The sequence below is a fragment of the Henckelia pumila genome, chromosome 2 (assembly GCF_033568475.1).
Source record: "Henckelia pumila isolate YLH828 chromosome 2, ASM3356847v2, whole genome shotgun sequence".
Lineage (NCBI taxonomy): Eukaryota > Viridiplantae > Streptophyta > Magnoliopsida > Lamiales > Gesneriaceae > Henckelia > Henckelia pumila.
Window position 1 is genome coordinate 178,271,937 of NC_133121.1, and position 9,521 is coordinate 178,281,457.

A 9,521-nucleotide genomic window follows, 5' to 3' on the forward strand; every position below is an offset into this window, starting at 1 on the left:
TATAATTAAAAGAACAAAGGTTTGATCACCATTTGCCAAATGGAGGGATTTAAATTTAAAATAAAGAAAATGGTGAGGGTCGGCATGCACATAGTCGGAAAATTGACGCTTTGCAGTAAATCAATTTTATTCACTCTTATATTACCGTGTTAATTTTTTGAAAGGATATTACCGTGTTAGTTCATTGCTCCGCAATCCGCATAATTTTAGTCAATCCACGTTCACCTATTTATTTTTGTTAAAGAGAAATATGCGAATTTAAAATCAAAATCCTAAATTAACATCTTTTTACTTAGGTAATTCCATTTGCGGTATGATTTTGAAAAAAATAAATATAAATTTAGATTTATATATGAAACAATCGAACAACAATATAACAATTATACGCGTCTTTGGGACGAAAAAATCTATGTTACAATCGGTGTTTTCATAACCAGACCGGTGATCGAACCGGTCTACCTAAAAAAAACGGTCCAATCGGTCGGACCGTTTTAACCGGACGATCGAACCAAAAAATCGTTTATATAATTTAATATAATAAATAATATATTTTGAATTTTAAAAACTCCAAAATTATATAAATTATAGACAAAAAATATATATTTAACATAGTTTGAAAGCTAAATAAATATATAAATATATTCAAAATATCAATTATAGTTATAAATTATTTAAATAATGAATTATTTAATTTAAAAAAACAATAATTATTAAAATAATTTTTTAAATGAAGTAAAAATTCTAAATAATAATGTATATATATATATATAAATATTAAATTTAAAGTTTTTTTTTAAAAAAAATTAAATTTAAAAAAAATAAAAAACTCGAAAAAGTTGAACCGGTTTTCCGGTTCTTGGCCGGTCCAATCGGTTCTTGACCGATTTTGACCGGTTTTCCGGTTCTTGGAGTTGTTCGAACTGGAGAACCGACCGGTTCCCGGTCGAACCGGTTGAACCGGCCGATACAGTCCGGTTCCAAAAAGATTGGTTAAAATTGATTGATTAATAAAAAAAACAGATGAAATATGTTTCTCGATTTGATTCCAATCACAATTATTTGGGCAAATTAGGTTGTTGCCTTGTTGGTCATTTTTTTTAATAACCATAGAATCCAAATCGTTATCTTTCAATGCATACATGACAAACTTTTAATTCGTTCAATATTTGTAAACCACGTTAACCAGATAAATTAAGATATGCTAATCTAAAAATTTGTTTGTAGGAAAATGAAACTCCTGACTATTAGTCATCAATAACTAACATACTTTATCATGTTGAACATCTCACGAGAAACATGTTGTTGCCAATTTTTGACGGAAAGATGTATAGTTAATCTAAGTATATAAATAATTTTTCTAAAGAAACAAAAGAGGACATCAATTATATATATATATATATATATATATATATATATATATATATATATATTCAAAACTACGCATATATGATTTTAATATTATACATTTTTTAGTGTTTTTTTTACTTTTATATTTAAAATTGTAGTTTAGTGTTTTCGTTAATTTTGAAAATTAATCTAGTATCTCAATAAATATAAGCAATTCATATGACCTTTCATTACTTTTTACAACCAATGTTTCTAAAAATCGGACCGACAACCAGTTCAACTGCGAACTGGTAACATGTCCGGTCTGGACCATATCCAAGAACCGTTTGATCAGTTAAATCTGATCAAGAACCGGTCCAACCGGTTCGCATATATTTTTATTATTTTTTAAAGAATTTTAATTTTGTTTTTTATAATTCGATTTTTTCATAAATTTCTTTCCAAAAAATTATTTTCTCAATTAAAATTTTATTTTTGGGTATATATATATATATATATATATATATATATATATATATATATATATGATTACTTGGTTTTGAATTTTGTTAAAAATATTATTTTAATTGTATTTTTTAGCTTATTTTGATTATTTTTTGTTTGAACTAAATATATATTTAATTTTCATTATATATATATATATGTTGTTGTTTAGATTTTAAACTTTGTTATATATATTTATATATATATATATATATATATATATATTTGATCGAGCAAATACTACCACTGAAAATCAACCTAAATATATATATCAATTAAGCTCGAATATATTTCTAGTGCACGAGTCAAGTAATAATATAATGTACAAAGTATGAGTAGCGTTCCACAGAGATTGATTGACGACAAAATTACTCAAGTATTATTCTTTAGTTAATAAAGATGAGATGAGAATAAATTAATAGACTAACATAAAAGAATGAAACAAAAATAAATAACAAAATAAATTTTAGAAAATAAATAAATTAATGTTTGTTAGGATCTCGGTTCACCTACCCCTTTTTCTTCTCTAATGATTGAAATTCAGTTCTCAAGTAATTCTTTTGATGGAATTCCCTAATTTATCAATATACTCTGTCGAGCTATATTAATCTAATTAACAAATTGCAATAACCAAGTGTCCTTGTATTATTTAACAATTGCAATTGCATTAACATTTGTAAAATCCTCTAGCTTTCGACCTATTGGACTATGACTATCAACATGTATCCAACCTCATATGTCTATGCAAGTTGTAAATCAATGGATTATATTACTCTATCATGTCATAAAATCTCATTTCAGTATCAATTATAACACATAAATTCAATTCGAAGTTGATCAATCTTCAAATAATCAATCAACACAATAATATAAGCAAGAACGCTTAAAAAACCAAATTCAATCTTCAAGAAAAAATCAAAACAAAGTTTTGAGGGTAGGATCCCCTCAATCCCAACAAAAAAAAAAGAGAAAAGAGAAAACTAGTGTTTGCGGTTCTTGTTTCTGGTTGAGTTTTTCATGCCGTCTCTCTCTTCTCACGTTCCTTTCTCTCCTTGGTTGATGGCGGCTGCTCTCCCTCCATCTGATGCATCTTAAAAGTCCTTTTTATATGCCCTTGAAAGTCCGTCAAACAAAGCCCGAAAATTTGAGACTTTAAAATTTCAAAAATCTGATTTTTTTCAGTCCGTTTCGCGCTTAGGCGCCCAAAAAATAACGCCTAGGCGCGAAAAATTCTGTCCCAGAACTGAGTTTCTCGCATATAATTTTCTACAGCGCGTGATAATTTTCAAAAACTCATATCTCACAATCTAACCGTCGGATTGAGCAGAAATTCGGACAGCAACTTAAAAACATCTTGAAATTCAATCTGGACTGTGGCGATTGGATTTGAAACTCTCAATCATTAAAAATGAATTTTTGACCATTGATGTTCCGTAATTCATTCTTGTGACTCTACTCTTGCTCAAACTCTTCTTTTTCTCCATATTTTTCCTACAACCAATAAAAAATCATGAGAAGTGATCCAAATGCAATAAATACTCGATAACTAAACATGAATGACATTAACAATATAAAAACATGCAAAATAAATGCAAAACAAATGCAAAATAATACAATAAAACACATAAAAACAACACCTATCAATATTCATTATATATATGTTGGTATTTAGATTTTAAACTTTGTTTTATATATATATATATATATATATATATATATATGTATTTAAAGTTTTTAAAATTTAAAATACATCAATTAGTACATTATATTATTATTTTATATAATATAATAGTATTCCAGTCTAATCACCCGGTTGAATCGGTTGGACCAATCGGATCTTATTTTAAGAATTTTTCGGTTTGATTTTCGGTTCGGTCATGAAAACACTGTTTACAATTATGATACTCCCTCCGCCCAATATATATTGTCATCTTTTTTTTTCCACACAGATTAAGAAAAAGTTATTGGAAAAGTAAATTTTATATAGACTTCCTTTTATCCTATTTAATATATTAAAAAATGATTGCACAATTTTCAAGGTGTAGTTCATAGGGGTATATTAGTAAAGAAGTGTAATATTATTAAATATGATATATGACTATATATTTGGGACAAACAAAAAAAGAAACGTGGACAATATAATTGAAACGGAGAGAGTATTAATTATATTTAAATATAAATCAAATTAATTAAGAAAAAAAACTGTAAAAACACACATCGAATGTTAAATTTGGAATTTTTTTAAGCTCGGTGTTTAAAAACATATTATCGACAGTGTTCTAAAAAGCGCAAAAAAATGCCGATTAAGCGTGAAGCATGAGCAAAAAGTTTCGCTTTGGACAAAAGCGGGAAAAAATCGGTCAACCCCTTGGTTGACCATATTAAGCGCAAAAAAGCGTGAAAAAACTCGAAAAAAGTGTTAAAAAGCTCGAAAAAAGTGTGAAAAATTATAATTTTTTAAAAATAATATTTAATTATAATTTTTATTTTTATTTAATATTTTTAACTTTTGAATTAATTTAATTTTTTTAAAAAAAACATTTAAATACATCAAAATTAAACTTGTTTCGTACATTTTCTTTCTTTGCGACTAAGAGACGAAATCTGATATAACGCAAACATTTTATTATAGATAATTTGTTATTTTGAGACTTACATTTTTTATAACTTGAAAATTTATGTATTTATTCTTAAAATCTTTAAGTTTATATGTTATTTATTCTATTAATTAACTTAATATAATTAAAATTATAAAAAAATAAAAAATATTTTTTCACACTTAAACTTATTCTAAACTCGCTTAAACTTATAAAGCTTGAAGCTTGACCGTAACGCTTCATCATGCTTCATGCTTTTTAGAACTTTGATGATCAATTTACAACACAAGATGGAGTGAGTTCGTCCCATGCATGTCCTTGGGGAATAACGGAAGACGTCATTTCGCCATTTCCTGAACCTTTTTTTTTTTTTTTGGTGCTATAAATGAAAATTATTTTCCATAAGATCATATTTACTAGTTGTAGTTACGTAGCATTTTTTAAGTAAAAAATCGAATTTTTGATATTAAATTAACATAGTAAAAATTTCAATTTTGTTTGCATATATATCTAGATCTCCACGATATGATCTCATTTGCTGTCAAATTTAATTCTTAAACATATATATCTTTCAATTTTAGATAATTTTAATTTGTTCTCATCTAGAGATATATCATTATCACGTCAATGTCATATTAATGTCATATCAATGTCACATTAACTTCATAGTAGAAAAGTGACTAAAATTAAAAATAATTAAAGATTAATGAATTAAAATTTAAAATTAACAACATATCAAAATCGCAAAAATAAATATTAATTTTCCTTTTAAAATATTTTTGGTTTTAAACTTTTTCAACATAACAAAACTTTATAAATTGGAAAACATATAGAAATGATGATTGTCGACTGATACCAAGAAATATGTCAAGCTAATTAAGTAGGAAGTGACCATATCACAAGGTGCAAAGTTTATACACAAAAACTTTTTGATATCCTTTCACGAGGTTAATTTTGCAGGACATATCTCTTACTCAACTCGATCAATGAAAAAATATTATTTTTGATGTCAAAAGTATTATTTTTCATTCGATCAAGTTGATTAGTCTCACAGATGAATTCTCACAAGAAAGACCTACCTACCAAAGTTAATATATTTTACAAAAACTATATGTAATTTAATATATTGAAATTTAAAAATAACTACTCCTAACTTCATGTTGAACATTTGAGCCGTTTAAATGTCATAATGTTTGGTACTAATGAAGCCTTTAATGCAATTTCGGAAAGATGGAACTCCCATCCGTCAGAAATCAATGCTTTTAAAAAAAACAAATTCTAATCTATCTATATATATATATTGTGTGTGTATATGATATTACATAATAAATGTTGAAACTCATTAAAAAAAATATATATATTTTTGAAGCCTCTTATCGAATAAAATTTTCAGCTACACAATATGTTACATCGTAGGATATACAGTTTAGATTTCGACAATTTATTTATGTTGGACTTTTCTTTAGTAGTATTCTTTGATTAATTTAAACTTGTACTATAATAAACTCCATGTCATATTTAATATCACGATCTTATGGAAAATTGGAAATAAAGTACAAGATGAAGTCGAGATCCTAATTAATACGAACTACAAGACGTAGTAAATATATAATTAATACATTTAAAATATAAACGTTTTTTTTTTAAAAAAAATATTTATAAATTATGCTAACCCCAGTCAACTATAGAAATAAGGGTTACTAAGTTTTTTAGACACATCACGTCCTCCCAACGGTAACTAGTTGGTCGGGTCATTTAAGGTTTCGATTTTGAAAATTTAGCTTACGCGTCATATAATAAACTAATTAATAAACTAATTAAAAACAACATTATAGTAAACTATATTATTTGAAATCATATGGCGTTTACCCAAATATTTCCTCCATTTTTTTTTTACAATTTCATATTTTAATTACCCCTAGTCGAATGAAAAGTTAACCCAGAAACAAGTTAATTTGCACATGCTCATATCACTCCGCCCACGGCTCTAAAATCAAATGTTAGTTATCTTGTTTGTAGGCTTTATCTAGATCCCGGCACTTGGTGGAACATTGAGTTCAGATTAGTCTGGACGTCGAGCAAATCGAACAGTTGTGCGGTCGGATTTCGTTTCGATTTCGATTTCAAAAGTATATAACTTGTTTGATTTTTTGTGACCATTTACCTTGTCAATTAGTTTTTTGGGATGATTCTTGTGGGACTTTCCAATGATTTTTTTCTTTTTTGAGCTTAGAAATTGTTATAATTGGACCTCAACTTGAGCTCTCGTTCAAATTTCAGATTCTGATATTAGATGAGCCGTAAATTATCGTCGTCTCATACAATATTTCAGCAACTGGTTTCTATTCGCTAATGCCCGTTGGAAAATATGCTGACCAAGGGGCTTGTGAAGAACATGTCCAATCATATGTAGATTCCTCCTATCCTTTTCATTTTGCAATTATGTAATTTATTTTTTTATCAATATATAATTATATTATATGTTAGACCATTTATATATATATATGAGTTTTGATATTATGGACAATCACCATGAGCATCAACATGAATAACAAATAACTGACAATGAGAAGGCGAAAATTTGGGCTTACCATGGATTACAAGCCAAAAAAATAGAGAGATCCCTTCAACTATAGATATCCCCAAAGTCATTTATTAGCCTTTTTAAATATTATTTTCTTAGCTAATATTGTAGTTTTCTCCGTCATACACATCCGTGATTGAGTGTTAAAGAGATTTTATTGGAAAAAAACTTCATGTGTCCTTACTCCTTTCATTGTCATATTTTTCTAAGTCGTGTCTAAAGAATTATGTGACCACGGTCCACTTCAAATCCCAAAATTTATTGACAACTCGTAAAATTTCTTCGTTCAACGTTCAATGTTTTATTGGGCGTGTTACATCTATCCGTGAGCAAGTTTGGGAGAGCTTTTAGAAAGTATTTCTAAGCTTTTCTTTTATAAAAATTTAAAATTTTGTGAAGAAAAAGCTGAAAAAAACTTCCTAAAATTTCTCCCAAATACTATCTTCATTTGCTATAATTGGCTACATCTATATGACTCGGTGTAGGAAAGCATTTACCCGAGTTTTCCTATGCAACAATTTTACATTCTTATTTTTAGATTAGCACTTAAAAAGACCTAATCATATATATATACACAGATCTGATCATCTGCACCATAGAGTGTAGAAAATCTGTGTGTGACCACCGGATTTTAGTGGTTTTTTTAGTGGTCGCTCACAGATTTCCTGCATTCTAGGATGTAGGAGATCAAAGTTTTATATATATATATAATCAAATTGAATCATCAAATTGAATCACCCCTTGATTTAATTTAATTTAATTTAAAGTGGGAAAAAATGTATTGTAAATTATTCGATAGTAGATCTTTAATTTAAAATCGTTTGACTTGCATCTACACCATGTGTTCATTTCATCGCCTCGTAGGAGCAATATTAAATTGCAAATCACTGATATTTAGATTTTAACTCGAATTCCGAACTTGAAGAAAGAAACATTTCAAAAGGGACCAAACATCAAATCTTACACTACGATTCTCATGCAATCAAAATTTTCAGTTTAGATCATAAACTTATTATTGAGAAAAAAAATATTGATATGAATTAATACATAAAGGTAAATAATAAATTTAATATATAATTGAAAAAAAATATTAAAAAAATTGTAAAACGATCAAAATAAGAGTTTGTTTTAAATAATAATAAACTATTTCGAACAATCTATCTAATTTTTCAATGAAAAATTTCATTTCTTGTCACTACAAGACATAAATATAGTAAAATGAAAACTTTAAATTTAATGCAAATTAAAAAATGATAGAATACAAAAATATATAAGAAATTTTATCATTAAAATTTTGTGAAATTTAAATGTGAGTTTTGAAATCAAAAACAAAATTAGATCATAATAACAAGTGATTTATATTATTTCTTATAATATAGATTTGTGTGTACGACTTTTGGTGTTTACATATATTGAAATATTTGAAGGATGAGAGCATAATATGATGTAAATTTCTAATAAATAACTTATGTTTTTTAAATATACAATTGACTAACTTAAGTTTTATATTATTAGTATAAATTTTTTAGTGAGCTACATAAATTTCTAATAGGCTTGATTGGATTTAATTTATTATGGTTATACATTGTTTAATAGACTAATTAAATCTCGTATGAGCTTTATAATATATAACTAGTACTATTAAAAATTGAGTGGGCTAGATTGAGCAATTAAATCTCATATGGGCTTTATAATATATATATCTAGTACTATTAAAAATTAAGTGGGCTAGCTAGATTGGACTGAAGCTCAGTCTAGCCCACTCAATAGGTCCGTCTCTGACTGTAGCATCGAAAAAAATTAGCAAATAAGTGTGACATTACCTCTAGATATAACACATGTATCGTGAGGATGGAAAATAGAGCCAAGATTGTTGCAAATGTCATTCAGAAAAAAGTGGAAGAAAAATAACAATAACGACATAAACATAATTGAAATGAATAAACATATATAGATTACACGAAAGAGTGTTACTTTCCTGTTGTTCATTCCAGAATCGAAAAGCGAAAAGATAAAAAAAAATAGAGTGAAAAATGGCGTCGGTTTCTCTGATTTTAAATTTGAAGCTTTCGGTTTCTCTAGTTTTGAAATTATTAACTGCACGTGGAACATAGAGAGAGGAATGAAGCGAAGTTAAAGGAAGGAAAAACCTGATTGTGTGCACAATTTTTTTTTTCTTTTTGGAACATTTTGCCCAAGAACAATAAGAAAGATAAGAAATAAATGATAATTTCATGGGTTACACATATAATTTGATGATGATGTCATTCAGACGGACGAAATCAGTTTCTATATGAACCAAATTCTTTATAATATAGTAAAGATAGTAAAGATAATATCATTTTCGGTCTTATTCTCATTTTAGTCTACTTTACATTTTTTACTCTTTTATTTTTGTTTTATTATTATGATTTTGCCACTTGACAATTTTATTCTCTTTTTTGATAAATTCTTTCTGTTTCGTATAGGGTTAAGATTGAGATTTGATAAAAAGATCAAAATCGTAAAAA